The sequence below is a fragment of the Malus domestica genome, chromosome 05, assembly GCF_042453785.1.
Source record: "Malus domestica chromosome 05, GDT2T_hap1".
Classification (NCBI taxonomy): Eukaryota; Viridiplantae; Streptophyta; class Magnoliopsida; order Rosales; family Rosaceae; genus Malus; species Malus domestica.
In genome coordinates this window covers 39,406,041-39,425,334 of record NC_091665.1, presented here as the reverse complement: position 1 = coordinate 39,425,334, position 19,294 = coordinate 39,406,041, and the positions used below count along the sequence as shown (strand labels likewise).

Below are 19,294 nucleotides of genomic sequence, written 5' to 3'. Positions count from 1 at the left end.
GCAGAATAGAACATGACTGATGCAACCCAGCTAAACTATGCCTTCAGAAACCCATTTGTGGTTTGAGGGGGAACATACGTGCCTATTTACTGTGGACAGAAGGATGTGTCATGCCCGTACTGCAGCTTTCGGTTTGTTCCGGACCATGAAGGGAAGATCTGTTCTGTTTGTGATCTTGCAGTGGTTGGATAAGATGATCTCCTGTTTCAACCTTCACATATGACAACGGTTATGTTTAACTCCCTCGTCTCCTTGAGCAATGTTTATCTTTTAAAGAACGCAATTTGATTAGGTTGTGCTTCTCTTGTATTTCTATTTCAAATTTTATTGCAAGGTTCGTGATCATGATTTTCGCTGTAATGAACAGGTTGAGCATTTTGGTCTCGGTGATTCTTGTGACTTCTGAGAATAAACAAATTAGATTGAGTTGTCCAAATTACTTGCTTTTCCTGAGACTTGTAGCTTTGAAATTCCATATATTATAGACACCATTTTCGTGTTAGAACTCGTTTGTGAATTCCACCGGAGAAATGTCAATCTGCCGGGGATTTTGAATATGTTGTGCTTGAAATGTATTTCATTTCTTGTGTGCCTGAGTAGCTTTCTGTTAATTATATTCGAAGATGTACACTATTGAGAAACGATGGATTATCGGCCATCACCCTGTCGCATTAACATTTCGATTTGCATGCCTTCGTACACACTAGTTGCACCAATGGTTATGCTAGTACTGGAACAACTATCACCTCTAGCATAAGCCATTGAAGGCGGCCCGAGCAAGTAATCAGTGTCCTCTGGACTGAAATCAGCAGTTCTCCGTGGATGCTTCGCCAGAGTCTGTATCCTTCTAGCTCCATTGCTACCTTTTTCATGCTAGGCCTTTCCTCCCTTTTCACCCTCAAGCATCTACTTGCAAGATTAGCCACTCTTTTCAGTGTCTCAAGATTTCTGTCGGTGACTATGTCGTCATCGAGAATTTGAGTCAAGCGACCCTGTTCCACGGAACAAACGAAGAAGTTTGCCGGGTTTCTCTCTTCTTCAGGCCTAGTAAATGACAGTGCCACTTTTCTTGTTAGCAGCTCCACAAGAACAACTCCGAAACTGTAGACGTCACTCTTTTCTGTCAGCTGGTTTGAATGGAAGTATTCAGGGTCCAAGTACCCTAGCGTCCCTTGCACTAGAGTTGTGATTTGAGCTTGATCTAGAGGAATCAATCGCGAAGCTCCGAAGTCCGACACTTTTGCTGTGTAATTTTCGTCTAATAATATATTTGTTGTTTTCACATCTCGGTGTATGATTGGCATGGAAGTGGAGGAGTGCAAGTACGCTAGTGCTCCGGCAGTTTCAGCTGCGATCTTCAGTCGTAACTCCCACGAAAGCGACGATTCTTTGCTCTTTACGTTATGAAGATGATAAAAAAGAGTTCCCCTGGTGATGAACTCGTAAACTAGTAAAGGCACTTGTGTCTCCAAACAGCAACCCAGTAGCTTCACCACATTTCTGTGGTTGACTTGAGAAAGAACAATAACTTCGTTTATAAACTGCTCACTTTGGATTGAAGCTCCGATTTTCGACTTTTTTATGGCAACCACTTCATTATCTGGTAGTATTCCTTTGTAAACTGTACCGTAGCCTCCTTCGCCGAGGACTCTACTGTCATCGTAGTAGCCTGTAGCCTTGTCAAGTTCTTCTGCTGTAAAGATTTTTGTTGTCTCCACCAATCCTCCTTGGCGACTCGCGGGTCGTTGTTGTAACAACATGCCACCATTCTCTTTGAAATACTTTTCTCTGAGTTTGATGTAGTTGTTTTTCTTCATTCCCCAGTAGGTCCATGAACCTCCCACCAGGAAAATCAAGGAGGCTACTGTCACAGCTGCAATTCACCACCAAATTAGACTTCAATTTATTACGATCTACATGATAATATAGCAATAGCATGCATTTAATCCGAATTTTTTTGTGCAGGACATCCGTTTATAGATTAAAGAATCAATACACATCCATATTGTGTTGCCTACGGTAATGGAATCGACATTTTATTGCTGACATAGTGACACAGTTTGATCGACGCCCGTTACATAGTCTACCAATGCAAATACTTACCCAATGAAATAATAAGCAAGCGAATGCTTTTGGAAAGATTGCTTCCATTGTCTTTGCTGCAACCAGTTCCAGTTCCAGTTTTCATTCCGTCGCCTTTGAACCCTTTTGGACAGACACAAGAATAATTTCCAGGTAAATTTATACACGCTCCTGCGCTGCAACGGTTTGAAATCTCACACTCGTCGATATCTGAAAAGAGTACAGATTACTCACTAACACATAATTAAGGCACATAGTTATAAATTAGGTGTATCTAAAAGATGATCAGTACCATGACAACCCTCTGGGGGGTACGGATTTCCTTCGTAACCTGGCAAGCACTGACAAAAGTAGCCGGACAGATTGACGGGGCTGACACAAGTGCTATTTCCCTTGCATGCATAGTCCTCCCTCTTTTGAGCTGCATCACATTCTTCATCCCCAATTGCCCAATTGAGAACCATCGGAAGCCGGCTTGTGTTTTCGAGCTCTTGGAAACTTCTATTAGAAAATGTGAACTGGCCTTCTTCCACAATGAAGGAATAGCTACATGGATTAAAGTCCCATATAAGCGTATGATTGGAGTAGCTACTCATCATCACGGTACGAACTTGAAGCCCACTTGGGATTGAAGTCTGGCAGCACCCAATGCCGGAGCAAGACTCACGAATGCTCCCTAAGCTCTCGCAGAAGGTCATGCAACCGGTTACGTACTTTTCGCTCCCACGCACTCCTTCAAAGATCGCGTAAGTGTCACAACCAACAGCAATGAACTTGTTTTTCGTGCCGGAAATCGTGTAAGGAGGGAAGAGCTTTAGCCTTGGGGTGTTGCTTTTTTTGGTATCTGATAAACCCCCTCGACGTAACAATCTCTTGCTACAAACTGCATTATTTGTAGCTCGCCGTCAAGGGATATGTTGGAGACCGGGATTGCAGTTCCTGTCAAAAATGCTGTGGGGGGTTGTGAGGTTTCGTTGCAAACGATGAGGAATTCATCACTGAGCTGGCAGCCATCGGATATCCCAAAAGGGTATGGGATTGACAAATTCCCGCATTTGTTTGGGCAGCCAGGCAAAGCTTGCGCTGCTGCTACCGCAGCTAAAAATACAAACAATCCCACGAAGGAGACCAGTTGGATAAGAATCCCAGGTACCATGGCAATCATGCCAACATCTCCCTTCTCGGGACTAATTTGTACGCTCTAATATTCCAGTCCGGGTTGAAGTTGTCTTAGCCGGCTCTAATTCTTGTCTGCAGGTTTACATTCCAAGCAAGGTGATGACAGATAAGGACCATATAGTCCTCTGATTATAAACCAAAAGAATGATGACAAATAATTATGTGACAAAGTCGAGACAAATAATAGACCAATAATCAGTAGGTTTCATTTATATAAGAGAGTTAAAAATGAAGAAACCAAACAGACGGGGAAAAGGAGTTTTTATTTCTACTTGGAATCTTCGGCATTGGATTATTGACAGTTAAATTCTTGGGTTCACATCCAACTCTCCATTGCTATATCTGAGCTTTGTAAAATTTTTGGATAAAAAACTCTTTACAAACATCTCGGAACTTCATTTCATAGTGTAAAAACACTTAAAAAGACATTTGAAGAATTTTTTTTTTGGTATCAAACTGTTATTGCGCAGCTTGCACTTGCCTATTATTCAAGGTTCTAAAAAACGCTAGGCGCTAGCGCCTAGCGCCTAGGCGGACGCCTAGGTGGTCAAGGCGGATTTAAGTATATGAGTAAAATTTTAGAACTTTTTATGTTAATTTTGTAACATTTAGTCATCCCATTTATTTTAATCATTTGTTGGGCCTTTGTTTTTCATTGAAAATGAACTGGGCCTTTGTTTTTCATTATAAACAAATTCGGCCATGTTTTAAAGGAATGCAATTCCTAGCCAAAAAAACCCTAGCTCTAATTTTCTAAAGCACAGCCGCCCCATTTCTCTACAGATACATCTACCTTTCTCTCTCTCTCTCTCTCTCTCCCCACCAAGCCAAGCCGTCCCTCTTCTTTCTTCTTTACCAAACCCTAACTCTAATTACCTAAGCAGCCGCCCCATTTCTCTGCAATTGCATATCCCTCCCTCCCTCCCTCCCTCCCTCCCCAGCCAAGCTGTCCCTATAGAAACCCGTCTTGTCCCTCTTCTTTCTTTCTTTGCAATTGTAGATCGAAACTCGTCCTGTCCCTCTTCTTTCTTTCTCTGCAATTATAGATCGAAACCCGTTGGGATGGTCGCCTAATCGTCCAACCTCATTACCACAGCGGAAGAACGACGTTATAATCAACTTACCATCAAAGCCGCCTAGCGGTTGCCGAGGCCGCCTAGCCCCCTTCATGAAAAATAATTAAAATATATATATATATATATATATATATTAATTATATTCACATATAGGCCTTGTTTGGCACACCCTATAGAGCATCGGATATGACTAATTATACGAAGCCGGTTGTCAGTCTGCCTATTTAGTCGGGTATACACCTGCTTAATAAACCCTTCCAAAATGAATGGATTATTAGTCTGGCTCACTTCCCTCTCTCTCGCACTTCGTTTCCACGACATCTCCTCTCGCCGTCGTCCCTCTCGCTAACGTCGTTCTCCCCGTCGTCATTCTTGCCGGCACTGTCAACGCCTACGGCCTCCATGTCTTCCTCTGCTACAAGATCCCCGAGGTCTGGCCATCACGCGTCGAAGGCTCTGGGCTTCTTCTACAACTGGATCTTGCAAACAGTCGGGGAAGAAGAAGAAAGGAGAGAGAGGGAGGGAGTTTGGGGGGTGCGGCAGAGAGATCTGGGCAAGAAACTGTAAAGCTTGCAATCTGGGCTTTGCTTGAGGTTGTCGAGAGTGGAGGAAAACACATAGAAGTTGCTGTGATGACAAAGGATCATGGTCTGAAGCAACTTGAAGAAGCTGAAATTGATGCCATTGTTGTTGACATAGAAGCAGAGAAAGCATCTGCTATGGCCGCTAAGAATGGACCACCCAGGGAGACATGATAATACTTTATGGTTAAAACTAATCTCTACAGTTTATCTTAAAATAATAATACTTTAAATTCCTCCTATCCGGTATAGTACCAAACACAATATAAATAATACGGTCATTAGTCCGATACTGCACCAAACACCCGACTAATTTAGTCAGTACTATCCGGTGACTATTTATCCTATCTGACAGAAATAGTCAGTACAGTCCGAGTTGCCAAACAATGTAACAACCCGTCTCGGGATTTAATATACATAAATGGTATTTTTGTATTTTCATCAAGTTTGGGAGTTTATCTTCCTTTTAAAATTTGTTTTTGGTCTTAAATGGTGAGCGGACCCACCCCCCTGATTTTGTCCCCGAGCCCTCTTCTCTCTTTCTTCCTCTCCTTCTTCCTTTTCCCGTTTACTTCTATTCCTCTCTTACCTATGACCCTATTCCTCTCTTCTCTATGACCACACTCACACCCAGCTGCACTCCCTGCTCGAGGAAGACACAATCACCATCTAAACCTCGTTCCTTTCCTCTTCCTCTTGCCTCTGCGCAACTCGGCGAAACCAAGAAAATAACCTCCGGCGAGTCCGACGGCTTTCGAGGTCATTTCCGGCCAAACCACAGCGAGTTGGCCGGCGTGAAAGGTAGGGGTGGTTCGGTATGGGATCCCATACCGAAACTCTTGTCCCGATTCCCATACCGAAATTTTCGGGAATCCCAATTTCAATACCGATCCCAAACCAAATTTTCAGGAATCCCAATTTTCGGGAATCCTGAAATAATTTCGGGATTTCGGGACAAATCGGGAATCCCAAAATAATTTTGGGCTTTTGGACAAAAAAAGCTAATATTGGTCCAATTGGACAAAAACCTAATATTGGGCCGTGCCCACTGAATGTAACAGCCCCATATGGGCTTAACTTGATTCAATCAAATAAGAAGACATGACCTTCATATCGAAAGCCAAAACTAAATAGCACGAATTTTGTCAAGAAGACATGACCTTCAGTTTCTGCGACTCAAGTTCCACTCCTTTTGCTTATCTACTTACAGTCAAAACTAAATAGCACGAATTTTGTCAAGATATAACCTTCATATCGAAAGCCAAAAGTTCCATAAATTCACCCCCACCCGAATTTCACCAAATGAAAGAAGACATTCGAGAAAATATATAACATGTTTTAAAACAAAGTTCACACTCTACATATCAAATTAAATGCGAAAACATGCCCCGAACTACAAGTAGATTATACACATCAAATTCATAAGACTGGACTGATAAAGAGAAAAGGCATCGCATTATTATAAGAACAAGAATTCCCAGTGCCTAATAACAAAAAATGCTAAATTGAAACCAGAAATAAGAAAACCAACCACTTACCGGGGGTTGAGCAGTCCGCTAGGCCGCCTCGATGTTCCCAGTAAGCTGCGAGAGCTGCGAAAGCGCTGCCACGGCCGCTGCATTCAACCCACCATAGCCCGAGCTCGAATCCACCTGCTGCTTCTGATCCTCCGCAACCCCATGTGGGTAATACGCATTCTGCAAATGGGTCGGGTCAGGATCCGCCGTTTGTGGCTGTTGGGGCGGAAGTGGGACCCCGGGAGGATGAATCGAAATGGGTTCTTGATGGTATTAGTGGTGGTGGGCGGTGGCGTAATCCTGGGTGGTGGTGGTGGGATTGTAGTATTGTTGGTATTGTTGTTGGTGGTCGGATTGTTGGGGGTGATTGTAGGGATAATAGGCCTGGTAGGAATAGGATTGGTCGTAGGATTGGATTCTTGAGGGATCGAATGAACGGAGGAACTTAAATGTGATCTGACCTAAAAACTAATCAACGACATAGATTAAATCCAAAACAATCAACGGTTGAAATAATTCTCTTATAATTAAAAAATTATATATATATATATATTTTTTTTTTCGGTTCGGTATGGGAATACCGAAAAAATGAAATGCAATACCGAATCCCATACCGAAACTTTCGGTTTGGTTTGGGATTACGTCCCGAAAATTTCGGGAATTTTGGTTTGGGATCGGGATTTTTTTGGTTTGGTTTGGGATTTTTGGGATTTTTTTCCAGCCCTAGTGAAAGGTATCAATCTCTTCGTCTCGTCGAGTACTATAACTTTCATTTTTGTTTTACTCAATTTAATGGCGTATTGAAGAAGTTATACTCATTTGAATTTTACCCAGTTTCCGGCGACCTCCGAGGCTTTCGAGGAATTTTTCGGCCAAAAAACGGCGAGTTAGACGTCGTGTGAGGTACCATTCTCTTCGTCTCTTCAAGGAATACAACTTTTTTTTTTTGTCTCGCTTGATTTCGTTGAGTAGTAACAAAGTTATGACCGTTTAAAGTGGGGTGGTTTTCCGGCCGAATTTCCGGCCTTCTTCTTCCTTGGCAACAGGCCACCCGGCCTTTCCCTCTCCCTCGGGCCTTAGGCCCGTGTTGTCTTAAGCCTAAAACCCTAGCCCCTTTAGTTTTTAAGTTTTGTTTATTGGTTTTAAAACCCAAAAAGGGCTCGGGCCTTATATAAATGGCCTTGGACCGGTTTTGATTTAAAGGGGCTTAAAGCCCTGCCCTTGTGAGGCCTTAGGGCCTTGTGCTCGTGTGTGTGTGTGGGTATGCTTAGGCATGTGTGTGTGTGTGTTTATGCATGCACATGCATGCCGTGCATGTGTGTGTGTGCTTTTAGTGTGTGTGTTTGGGCTAAAGCCCAAACCCCAATTTTTCCATCCTAAACCCTTTTAACCCAAAAACCCTAGGTTTCTAAAATCTATTAGGGCCTAACCCATCCAACCCAATTCCCTTATTTTATTTAGTTCAAAACCCAATAGGTCCTAACCCTACTTAACCTAAACCTAAACCCTAATCCGGATTTCAAGCCTAAAATCCGTTTGACCTAATTTGATCGTTGACCCTCGGTCAACGTTGACTTTATGGTTGACTTTTCGGGTTTTCGTCCGGGACCCTTCTTAGGGTAATTCGACGTTCTGAATCCATTTCCAATGTCCATTTTCCCAAATTCAATTGCTATTATATAGTTTTAATTATTGTACTCTTTATGTGCTTAGGGGCAATTATTGTGACGTTTCCGTCTTTACTAGTGGCGCAGCTTTTGGCAACTAAGTATTGTGAGTGAACCCCTTCTAAAATTACATGATTTAATAGTAATTGCATAAATGATTAGCATGCCTACGAATTTTATGAATTGATTTATATCAATCCTGTTTACTCAATTTATTGATTTCGTCTCGTGTTTTGGTGAGGAAATAATTGTTAGCTTATATTGAGCTATATTTTAATATATATCATATTTTCTATAAAAACCATGAACTGGTAGACTATCTGATAGATGACGATAGGATGCTAGAACATGTTTTTGAACCCCTCTTTATAGTGTAGATGATGATCGGTAACCTATGCTATGAAGTGGTTATTTAAGAGAGACGTAACTATTTGTGCGTACCTAGTGGGCACTATGCCGCCTGGGGCGAGGATCTGGTGTTGGCAGGTAGGCCGGGAGAAATAATCCCTAGCGAAAGGCTGAGGGACACGGTGACAGACACTGGGCCGGGAGGGAGTTATCTCTGGCTACGGGCACAGAGATTGAGGTGCAGGCATTGGGCCGGGAGTTATATTTATTCAGTGATCTTTCTAGCAGCACACCGCGTTATACGAGACGATTTATGATACGTTTACTGTTTTGATTTCCGCGATGCGTTTCCGCGATATGGCTTTTGAGATATTTGGCATGCTAGGATTTTCATTAAATCCATCACTTATTATGCTAGTAGTTTTCATTATATATAAACTGTGGGGGTTAATATCTTGATAATTGTTTTATTATTATTATATATATGAACTTGGCCCACTCACCTTTGTTTTGCGCCCCCATTCAGGACTTAGAATCAAGGCACCTAATCCCGGCATGAAGACACTTCCGCAGTAGCATCTTCGGATCCTCTCGATGTAGGACCCACTTCCTTATTCATCCAATTTTATCTTAATCCTTTTTAGTGATTAGGTTAGTTGTATGCTCTGAGCACGTTCCTAAAATTATTAATTCTTCGTATTTTAAATTTCTAACCCTTATTTATTTCTTATACTTAGCTTTTGTATCAATTAATGGCTTTCGTCACCCTCGGGTGTCGGCCAGCACGTGTCTATCCTGGTATTCAGGGAATATCAGGGTCGGGGCGTGTCAAACGAGGCCATAGAGAGAGAAGTTGGAAAGGGTGAAAGATGAGAGAGAATTACAAGTGACCTTGTACCACAGTAATAGAGAGAAGCGTTGTTGTTGCTGTTGCACCACAAGGTGGGTTCAAACCCCATCAACTTCTTAATCTAACATTTATTTCCAATTGGGATCGACCAAAATTATTAATTTAACAAATATTAATTATCAATGTTCTACTGTATTTTACATTCCTTACCAACTCAGGATCTTCCAAACTCATTTTTTATTTAGCTTCAGAAAGTATCAAAGTCTAACGTCCAAACATTAAATGCCAATACACAACATTTAACCAGTCAAACAATTGGTATACATCCCCCACCAAATGCTCTGATACACACCCTAAATTCCATGCAAATCCTTTTGAAGAAGAAATTAGTTTTTGATGTTGGGCCACTTCTTACATGCAAGGCTTGTTTGAGATCCCTTTTTTTTAAGGTCTTTTATTTTTTTTTATTTTTTTTATTTTTTTAAGGATCTTCACCACCTAGTGCTCTGATACACATTACACACCCTAACTAAAAACTTTCAAAATGAATGAAGAAGAATGTTATCTTTTATACAGGCCATATTTACTTTTTACTAAATTTAAATTGTATCTAGGAAAATTCAAACTTGAGTGCATAGAGAGAGCACATCCGCTCTAGCCAATGTGACTACACCAACTAACAATGACATCTACTTAATGTTTGTAGGTTCTTCACTATGGCTAGAATGATAAACAATGTTGAGTTGATTATTTCAAGCAATCGTCCATCATCATATGAAATTAACATCTGGATCTGCATGCTGTCATACTCACTAGCTGTACCAGTACTAGGACCACAATCAGCCCTAACATCCACATGATACACATCTGAGTTAGCTGCCCCAAGTAAGTACTCAGTCTCCTTTGGAATAAATTCAGCTTTTCCCCATGCATGCATTTCTGTAATTCTCATTCCTTCCAACTCCATGGCAACTTCTTTCATCTTAGGCCTGTCCTCCCCTTTTAACCTTACACATCTTCTCGCGAGATTGGCCACTGTTTTTAGTGTCTCGATGTTTCTCTCATTGACCATATCATCATCGAGAATTTGATTCAAGCGATCCTCCTCCTTTTAACAAACAAAAAAGCTTGCTAGGTTTCTCTCTTCCTCAGGCCTGTCAAAAGCGAGTGCCACTTTGCTTGTTAGTAGCTCCATCAGGACAACTCCAAAGCTATAGACATCACTCTTTTCTGTTAGTTGATTCGTGAGGAAGTATTCAGGGTCTAAGTATTCGAATGTTCCTTGCACTAAAGTTGCAAGTTGAGCTTGGTCTAGAGGAATCAATTGTGAAGCTCCAAAGTTTGACACTTTTGTAGTGTAATTTACATCTAATAGTATATTTGTCGCTTTCACATATCGATGCATAATTTGCATGAGAGCGGAGGAGTGTAAGTATGCTAGTGCTCTAGCTGTTATCTTCAGTCATAATTCCAATGAAAATGATGATCCTTTGCTCTTTTTACCATGAATGTGCTGAAAGAGAGTGCCATGAGTGACAAACCTGTAAACTAGTAGAGGAACTTCTGACTCTAAACAATAACCCAATAACCTCACTGATAGGATTTTTACCGCTTGCACAAATAGGGATAAAAAACTTAAAAATACTTACAAGAGAACAAGGTAGTTGTAATATAAACGACTCAATTAAGCAAGGTCATTTTTCACAAGAATTGAATGAATAATTTGTATATTTAAAACCAACTCTTAATTAATTATTTAAAATAGAGTTTGGAAAATGTTAATTTTGAGATTTAAAATAATAAAAATGAATTTAAATTAAAAACAATTGAATAAATCAACTAGAAACCAATTTAAAGAGACATTAGGGTTCCGCCGTTACCTTAACAATCCTATATAGTTATTCCAATTACTTATGAATTACCCATCCTTATTTTGAACATTACGTTCCCTGAAATTGGCGCTGGCTTCTTGTGGTTAATAATTGTAATTTCACTTAAGATGAACACCACGTTTTAAGGGTTGCATGGTTCATGAAACTTAATAAGTCTTTCATGTTCATATTTGATCCGAACGTCCGGACGGGTTGTATGTTAGATATACGTTCTATGTTGGAGGTTCCAAGTAGAATATATATTAGGAAAACCTAACCTTCAAAATATGAATGGGTAATTCATGAGTAATTGAAAGAACTACGTATGATTGTTAAGGTTGTCTCTATGGAGGCTCCTTGACTAGCGATTTGTTGCTGTAACAATAAGCCACACCATTTTCTTTGAGTTTGATGAACTTTCTTCTCTGCATCCCCCAATATATCCATGAAAATCCACCTAGTAAAAGCAAGAAGCCTCCAGTGGCACCTGCAAAAAGATGCAAAATAACAAGAAAATCTTATTTATAGTTTGTTTATGCATGTCTATAATATTAGGATGTTAAAGATAACATATATTGCTAAAAAACAAATTATATAGAGCGTATCATCAATGTATTAATCTTGTTTTTGTTGTCTGGCTAGTGTTTTGTTGTTTTGTTTACGACAGTAAGGTGATATATTGGGACAAAAAATGACATACGTGCGTATAATACTAGCTACAATGAAGACTATTTATTCATTTTGTACATGGATCTTTTCTAAGTCATAGATATTAGTCATCCTCTGGGCAAGACAAACCGTCCATATGGTATATGACAAGGCGTGAAATCAATTTTGATATCATCTCAATAAGAAAATGTACATAACGATCTATACATTATCGACAATATCTATTGAAAAATTCGTGTTGCAGAGAGGAATTCTAATATAAGTGGGTCGAGCAAATAAAATTTGAGGTCAATTGTTCAAAAGAAAATAATAGGTTTATGATTTTAGGCTACGACATATGTAAATAAACAAGCATGCCTAAAGAAAAATAAGAGGTTTGTAGTTTAATTGGTTAAGAGTATTCACCGTTATTCTTTATTAATGCCCAACTTTGACCTCCCTCCCCCAATATCCCTTGTATAAAAAAGGGAATTGCTATTCACAGACCTATTTTTACTTCTCACGTACCCTTGTTAAATTTTGTTCATTGATCTTTTTCAAATCATTCGATCCGACACCTGGAAATTAAAAGGGATATGTGAGAAGTAAAAACGAGTATGTGGATAGCACTACCCAAAAAAATCACAAAAAACGTAAAATAAAACTAACATATGGGTCGAATTTGGTTTAGAAACGATTGAGTTACCAAGCTTTGAAAATTGCCAAAACTTCCGGCCAAGAACTCTGGGACACTTAACGAAGTTTTTAATAGAAGGACCAAAATGATGGATGGTGGACAATCTCAGGGACCACTTTTATTGATTTGGAATCTCAGGGACCAAAGTGATGAGTTATGCAAATCTCAGGGACCATTTTGAAGATTTACCCTACTATGTTTTGATAAACACAAAATTGTTCATCATAATAATCAAATGGTCAAATGGTGTCTAGATTTATTCGCCTTGCATGCAAAAGTGCACACGATAATAATCAAATGGTGTCTAGATTTATTTACCTTCGCAACCACCTAGGAGGTATGGGTTCCCTACGAAACCTGGCAGGCACCATCATGTGTAACCTGAAGACCGATCATGGCAGGAGTATTTGCCTTGCATGCAAAAGTGCTCTCGTTATTAGCTGCTATATCACATTACTCATCCCCAATTTCCCAATCAAGAATCGCCGAAAGTCGGGTTGTGTCGTTTAGTTCTTGAAAACTTGTACTGTTGAAGTTGAACTCACCTTCTTGCACAAGCAAGGCGTAGCTGCATGGGTTGAAGTCCCACACATCCGTATGATTGTTAAAGGTTCTCAAATTTAGAGTCTGATTTTTCAGCCCACTAGGGATTTTAGTTTGGCTACATCCAACGCCAGAGGAAGTGTCTAGCTGATCGATAGCGTTGTCAAGATTGTCACATATGGACATGCACCCGGTTGTGTACTTTTGTTCACACGGTGACCGATAAAAAAAGCACATGTGTCGCATCCAACTACGACGAACCTGTTTTTAATTTCGGTGATAAGACAAAAGCTGAGTATCAAGCACACTGTGTATCGAAGAATTGTCACAGAAGCTGAGTATCGAGCTCATCCATAGAAGTTGAGTATTGAGCTCTTGCTATCACAGCTGCTTAAATAGCCTGGATAAGATAGTTATTTTGTGATTTACACATTCCCCTTTATCAAGCACCAATGAATCACTGTGATAACATCTCAGCCATAACTCTATCAACCAATCCTGTGTTTCATGCCAAGTCCAAACCCATCGAGATCGACTATCACTTAATTTGTGAAAGAGTTACACAAGGAGATCTTCAATAGCAACATGTTTTAAGAAATGTCATGGATCCTCATTCAGAAATTGTGGCATGTTTGGGTATATTTGTTGCACTGTTTAGAAGTAGTGAGCTCAATCAACAGTTACCCATAAAATTTGAAAATCTCATGCGCGGGAACCAATTAAATTTTGAAATTCAGCTTAGAAGTGTAATTGTTCTAAAACAAGAACATTGAACTAAACCTTACAAGTTTGTGTGTGTTTTTTTTTTATCTTAAAGTTCTACTAGTGTCATAAAGTTGTTTGGATAAGAAGCTAAACTGGTTAAGCTTAAGCTGCCTGTAGCAGATATATTGTTGGCCGATATCCAGTTGATCATTTTAACATTGTTAAAACCTTAAATGCCAACAAACTAACGAGGACACTGATTTGCGGGTTTTCCAAGATCGTAGCAGATGACCACATATTTACATTTTGATAGTTTTAGATGGACAGGTTTGTCTCCACTGATGTAGCAAAGTTACATGTTAAAAAGGCAATGCTAAGATTTTCAAGGCAATGCTAAGATTTTCTATTTTGAAATGTTTGCAACCAATTTATGTGCTCATGTATAGACTAGTTAGCCCATTATTGTAATAGACAAGTTCTGACGGTAGCTATGTTAGCGTATATTTGAAGCTTTCACATATCTACCTGTTACAAAAGATCAATCCGTACCTTGAATTTCTGATACGAGTATGTGTTCATGATCATTCTTTTATGAATTAGAGTGATGTGTTTACCGCATTTGTTTACAAAATCGCTAATCGCTTGGTCAACAAAGAATTAGTTTTCAAAGAACCATTGTCATTTGATGAATGAAGAAAAAAGATTGTGCGTTATAATCACATCACATTTACAAAATAGTTAGATGAAGAACTATATAGTAAATATTTACATAATGGTAATGTCGTGAAGATCATTATCTCTTGTGTTTCGGAAGACTTATTCTAATATAAGACAAGCTACGCGCCTGTTCTCCCCCTCACAATCATTGTATATGAGTTCGATGATGAAGCATGCATCGTCACCCCATGCAACGATACGCTTGGTCGAGATCCATGGGCAGATATCATTACTTGGTTACCAACAATAACCTAGTTCTTGTCTAGAGTTATATCTCTTCTGGCGACCTAGTTACCTGAATACGAGATCGAGTTGACATATAAACTTGGTTAATAACAATCAACTAGTTCTTAGTCTAGAGTCATTGCTATTCCAAATATATCGCCAGTTCAGAAACAACGAAACTTAATAGCTTTTCGCTACACGTGTTGTATTGAATTCAATACTTGCCAGATTCATGTAACAGTCATTGATGCGGATAATTAAAAAGAAAGTTGAACTTGATTATATTTAGAAACAATTATCAATTAATTAGTTATGAATAAGGGGATTTTTGCGGTTACATCATACTAATCTCACAATGAGTTTAGATAAAGAACAATAAATATAGTATATATATAAAATAATGGGCATCATCTTCAGCTGAAAAGGGTAGACTTTTGGTAATGGCTTGAAGTTTCATCAATCACTTGTGGTTGCGAAGATTTATTTTAATTTACGACCACTTCGGCACCTCTCCTCCGGCTCACAACCTCTGCGATAACGACGAGATGGCGGCGGCAGGCAACGTTAGTCCTTACAATGAATGGGCTGGTCGTGCCTCATGACTGGATAACCAATGGATTTTGCACTCGCTGTTTCGATGCAAACCGAGCACACCAAGACAACAATGATGCAAAGTGTAAACATATTGGACATGGCCATATTTTCAGAACAAATTTTAAATGGTTCAACTTGGTCTCTATAGAGGCTAGTCAAATAATGAGGATTGTGGGAGATCGGATGGGATTTAGAAGAGGTGATGATGTCAGGGATTTGAGAAATTCCCTATTTATTGTGATGGCATTTGGCAATTTTAGGCAATATTTGTTGCAATTTTGTTTATTCATTGTTGGTATAATGTCATTGTGACATCTTGTTTTATAACTCAAAATTTCTATATATGGTTTTCAACAACATGATCGCTCTGGATTGAAGGGTTAAGCTAGAAATGTGTTTGGACTTTGAACCGAGGTCTTGGTTTTGTAAAAAATATAGAGTTGTCGAAATGCTTTCTTTTTAATTTTTTTCAAGAAATTTAAAACAAAAATGAACAAACGGGCAACCAAAGTGAAATTTAGGGATAGTAAGAAGATATTAAAGAAACAACGTTTCCATGTCACTACATTAATTACCAACTGTCCAGATCTTTGCAGCTGCAAACTTAAAGTCATAGTACACCAGAGTATATCTTATGATGTTTATCTTCTACCACAGAATTTCATTACTTCGTAGCTTGATCATACAAAATATTTAAGGCAGTATTAGTGAAGCATAATTGAAGGTTAGGAAAATCTATTTTGTTCAATGCTTTCTCCGTTTCCACATTCCTTCCATTTCTGAAAAGAGACATACACACATCATCAGGAGGATGAAACAAGAAACACGAAAATTGGTAACATGTTTAAGAAATGCCATGGATCCTCTTTAAGACAATGTGGTATGTATGGGTATATTTGTTGTACTGTATAGAAGTAGTGAGCTCAATCAACAGTTACCTCTAAAATTTGAAAATCTCAAGCGCGGGAACGAGTTAAATTTTGACCTTCGGCTCAGAAGTGTAATTGTTCTAAAAAAGGAACATTGAACTAAACCTTACAAGTTTGTGTGTTTTTTTTTTTCGTAAAGTTCTACGAGTGTCATAAAGTTGTTTGGATAAGCAGCTAAACCGATTAAGCTTAAGTTGCCTGTAGCAAATATATTGTTGGCCGATATCCAGCTGATCATTTCAGCATTGTTAAAACCTTAAATGGCGACAAACTAACGAGGACACTGATTTGTGTGTTTTCCAAGATCTTAGCAGATGACCACATATTTACAATCTAATTGTTTCAGATAAAGAGGTTTGTCTCCACTGATGTAGCAAAGTTACATGTTAAAAAGGCAATTTTAAGATTTTCTATTTTGAAATGTTTGCAACGAATTTCTGTGCTCATGTATAGACTAGTTAGCCCGTTATTGTAATAGACAAGTTCTGATGGTAGCTATGTTAGCGTATATTTGTAGCTTTCACATATCTACCAGTTACAAAAGATCAATCCGTCCCTAGAATTTTTGGAACGAGTATGTGTTCCTGATCATTTTTTTTACGAATAAGAGTGATGTGTTTACCGAATTTGTTTACAAATCGCTAACCGCTTGGTCAACAAAGAATTAGTTTTCAAAGAACTATCGTCATTTGACGAATGAAGCAAAAAGATTGTGCGTTATAATCACATTACATTCACAAAATAGTTAGATGAAGAACTATATAGTAAGTATGTACATAATGGTAAAGTCTTGAAGATCATTATCTCTTGTGTTTCGGAAGATTTATTCTAATTTTGGACAAGGTACGCGCCTGTTCTCCCCCTCACAGACATTGTATATGAGTTCGATGATGAAGCATGCATCATCACTCCATGCAACGATGCCTGGTCGAGCTTCATGGGCATATATCATTAGTTGGTTACCAACAATAACCTAGTTCTTGTCTAGAGTTATATCTCTTCTGGCGACCTAGTTACCTGAATACGAGATCGAGTTGACATATAAACTTGGTTAATAAGAATCAACTAGTTCTTAGTCTAGAGTCATTGCTCTTCCAAATATATCGCCGGTTCGGAAACAACAAAACTCAATAGCTTTTCGCTACACGTGTTGTATTGAATTCAATACTTGCCAGATTTGTGTAACAGTCATTGATGCGGATAATTAAAAAAGAAAGTTGAACTTGATTGTATTTAGAAACAATTATCAATTAATTAGTTATGAATAAGGGGATTTTCACGGTTACATCGTACTAATCTCACAATAAGTTTAGATAAAGAACAATATATATATATATATATATAGTATATATATAAAAGAATACGCACCATCTTCAGCTGAAAAGGGTAGACTTTTGGTAATGGCTTGAAATTTCATCAATCTATTGTGGTTGTGAAGATTTATTTTAATTTACGACCACCTCGGCACCTTTCCTTAAGCTCACAACCTCTGCGATAACGAAGAGATGGCGGCGGCAGGCAACGTGAGTCCCTACAATGAATGGGCTAGTCGTGCCTCATGACTGGATAACCAATGGATTTTGCACTCGCAATTTCGATGCAAACTGAGCTCACCAAGACAGCAAGAATGCAAAGTGTAAACGTCTTGGACATGGCCATTTCTTCAAAACAAATTTTAAATGGTTCAACTTGGTCTCTATAGAGACTAGTCAAATAATGAGGATTGTGGGAGATCGGATGGGATTTAGAAGAGGTGATGATGTCATGGATTTGGGAAATTCCCTATTTATTGTGATGGCAATTGGCAATTTTAGGCAATATTTGTTGCAATTTTGTTTATTCATTGTCGGTATAATGTCATTGTGACATCTTGTTTTATAATTCAAAATTTCTATATATGGTTTTCAACAACACGATAGCTCTGGATTGAAGGGTGAAGCTAGAAATTTGTTTGGACTTTGAACCGAGGTCTTGGTTTTGTAAAAAATATACAGTTGTCGAAATGCTTTCTTTTTTAATTTTTTTTAAAGAAATTTAAAACAAAAATGAACAAACGGGCAACCAAAGTGAAATTAAGGGATAGTAAGAAGATATTAAAGAAACAACGTTCCCATGTCACCACATTAATTTCCAACTGTCCATATCTTTGCAGGTGCAAACTTAAGGTCATAGTACACCAGAACATATCTTATGATGTTTATCTTCTACCACAGAATTTCATTACTTCGTAGCTTGATCATACAAAATATTTAAGGTATTATTAGTGAAGCATAATTAAGGGTTAGGAAAATCCACTGTGTTCAATGCTTCCTTCGTCGCCACAGTCCTTCCATTTCTGAAAAGAGATATACACACATCATCAGGTGGATGAAACAAGGAACACGAAAATTGGTAACATGTTTTAGAAATCCCATGGATCCTCATTAAGACAATGTGGTATGTATGGGTAAATTTGTTGCACTGTTTAGAAGTAGTGAGCTCAATCAACAGTTACCTGTAAAATTTGAAAATCTCAAGCGCGGGAACGAGTTAGATTTTGACCTTCAGCTTAGAAGTGTAATTGTTCTAAGACAAGAACATTGAACTAAACCTTACAAGTTTGTGTGTTTTTTTTCATTAAAGTTCTACTAGTGTCATAAAGTTGTTTGGATAAGCCGCTAAATTGGTTAAGCTTAAGTTTCCTGTAGTAGATATATTGTTGGCCGATATCCAGTTGATCATTTCAGCACTGTTAAAACCTTAAATGGGGACAAAGTAACGAGGACACTGATTTGCGTGTTTTCCAAGATCATAGCAGATGACCACATATTTACATTCTGATAGTTTCAGATAGAGAGGTTTGTCTCCACTGATGTAGCAAGGTTTCATGTTAAAAAGGCAATGTTAAGATTTTCTATTTTGAAATGTTTGCAACTAATTTCTGTGCTCATGTATAGACTAGTTAGCCCGTTATTGTAATAGACAAGTTCTAATGGTAGCTATGTTAGCGTATATTTGTAGGTTTCACATACCTGTTACAAAAGATCAATCTGTCCCTTGAATTTTTTATACGAGTATGTGTTCAT

General features: G+C 38.7%; 1 long non-coding RNA gene and 1 pseudogene across 1 annotated transcript; one reads left to right on the top strand and one right to left on the bottom strand.

Annotated features, from left to right (window-relative positions):
• Positions 1–575: 575 nt before the first annotated feature.
• Positions 576–3,011, bottom strand: LOC103419865 (wall-associated receptor kinase 5-like; annotated as a pseudogene).
• Positions 3,012–8,146: 5,135 nt separating this feature from the next.
• LOC139195786 (uncharacterized) lies at positions 8,147–9,391 on the top strand. Its single transcript, XR_011580753.1, has 2 exons — positions 8,147–8,208; positions 8,977–9,391. It is a non-coding gene; the product is annotated as an uncharacterized lncRNA (long non-coding RNA).
• Positions 9,392–19,294: the final 9,903 nt, after the last annotated feature.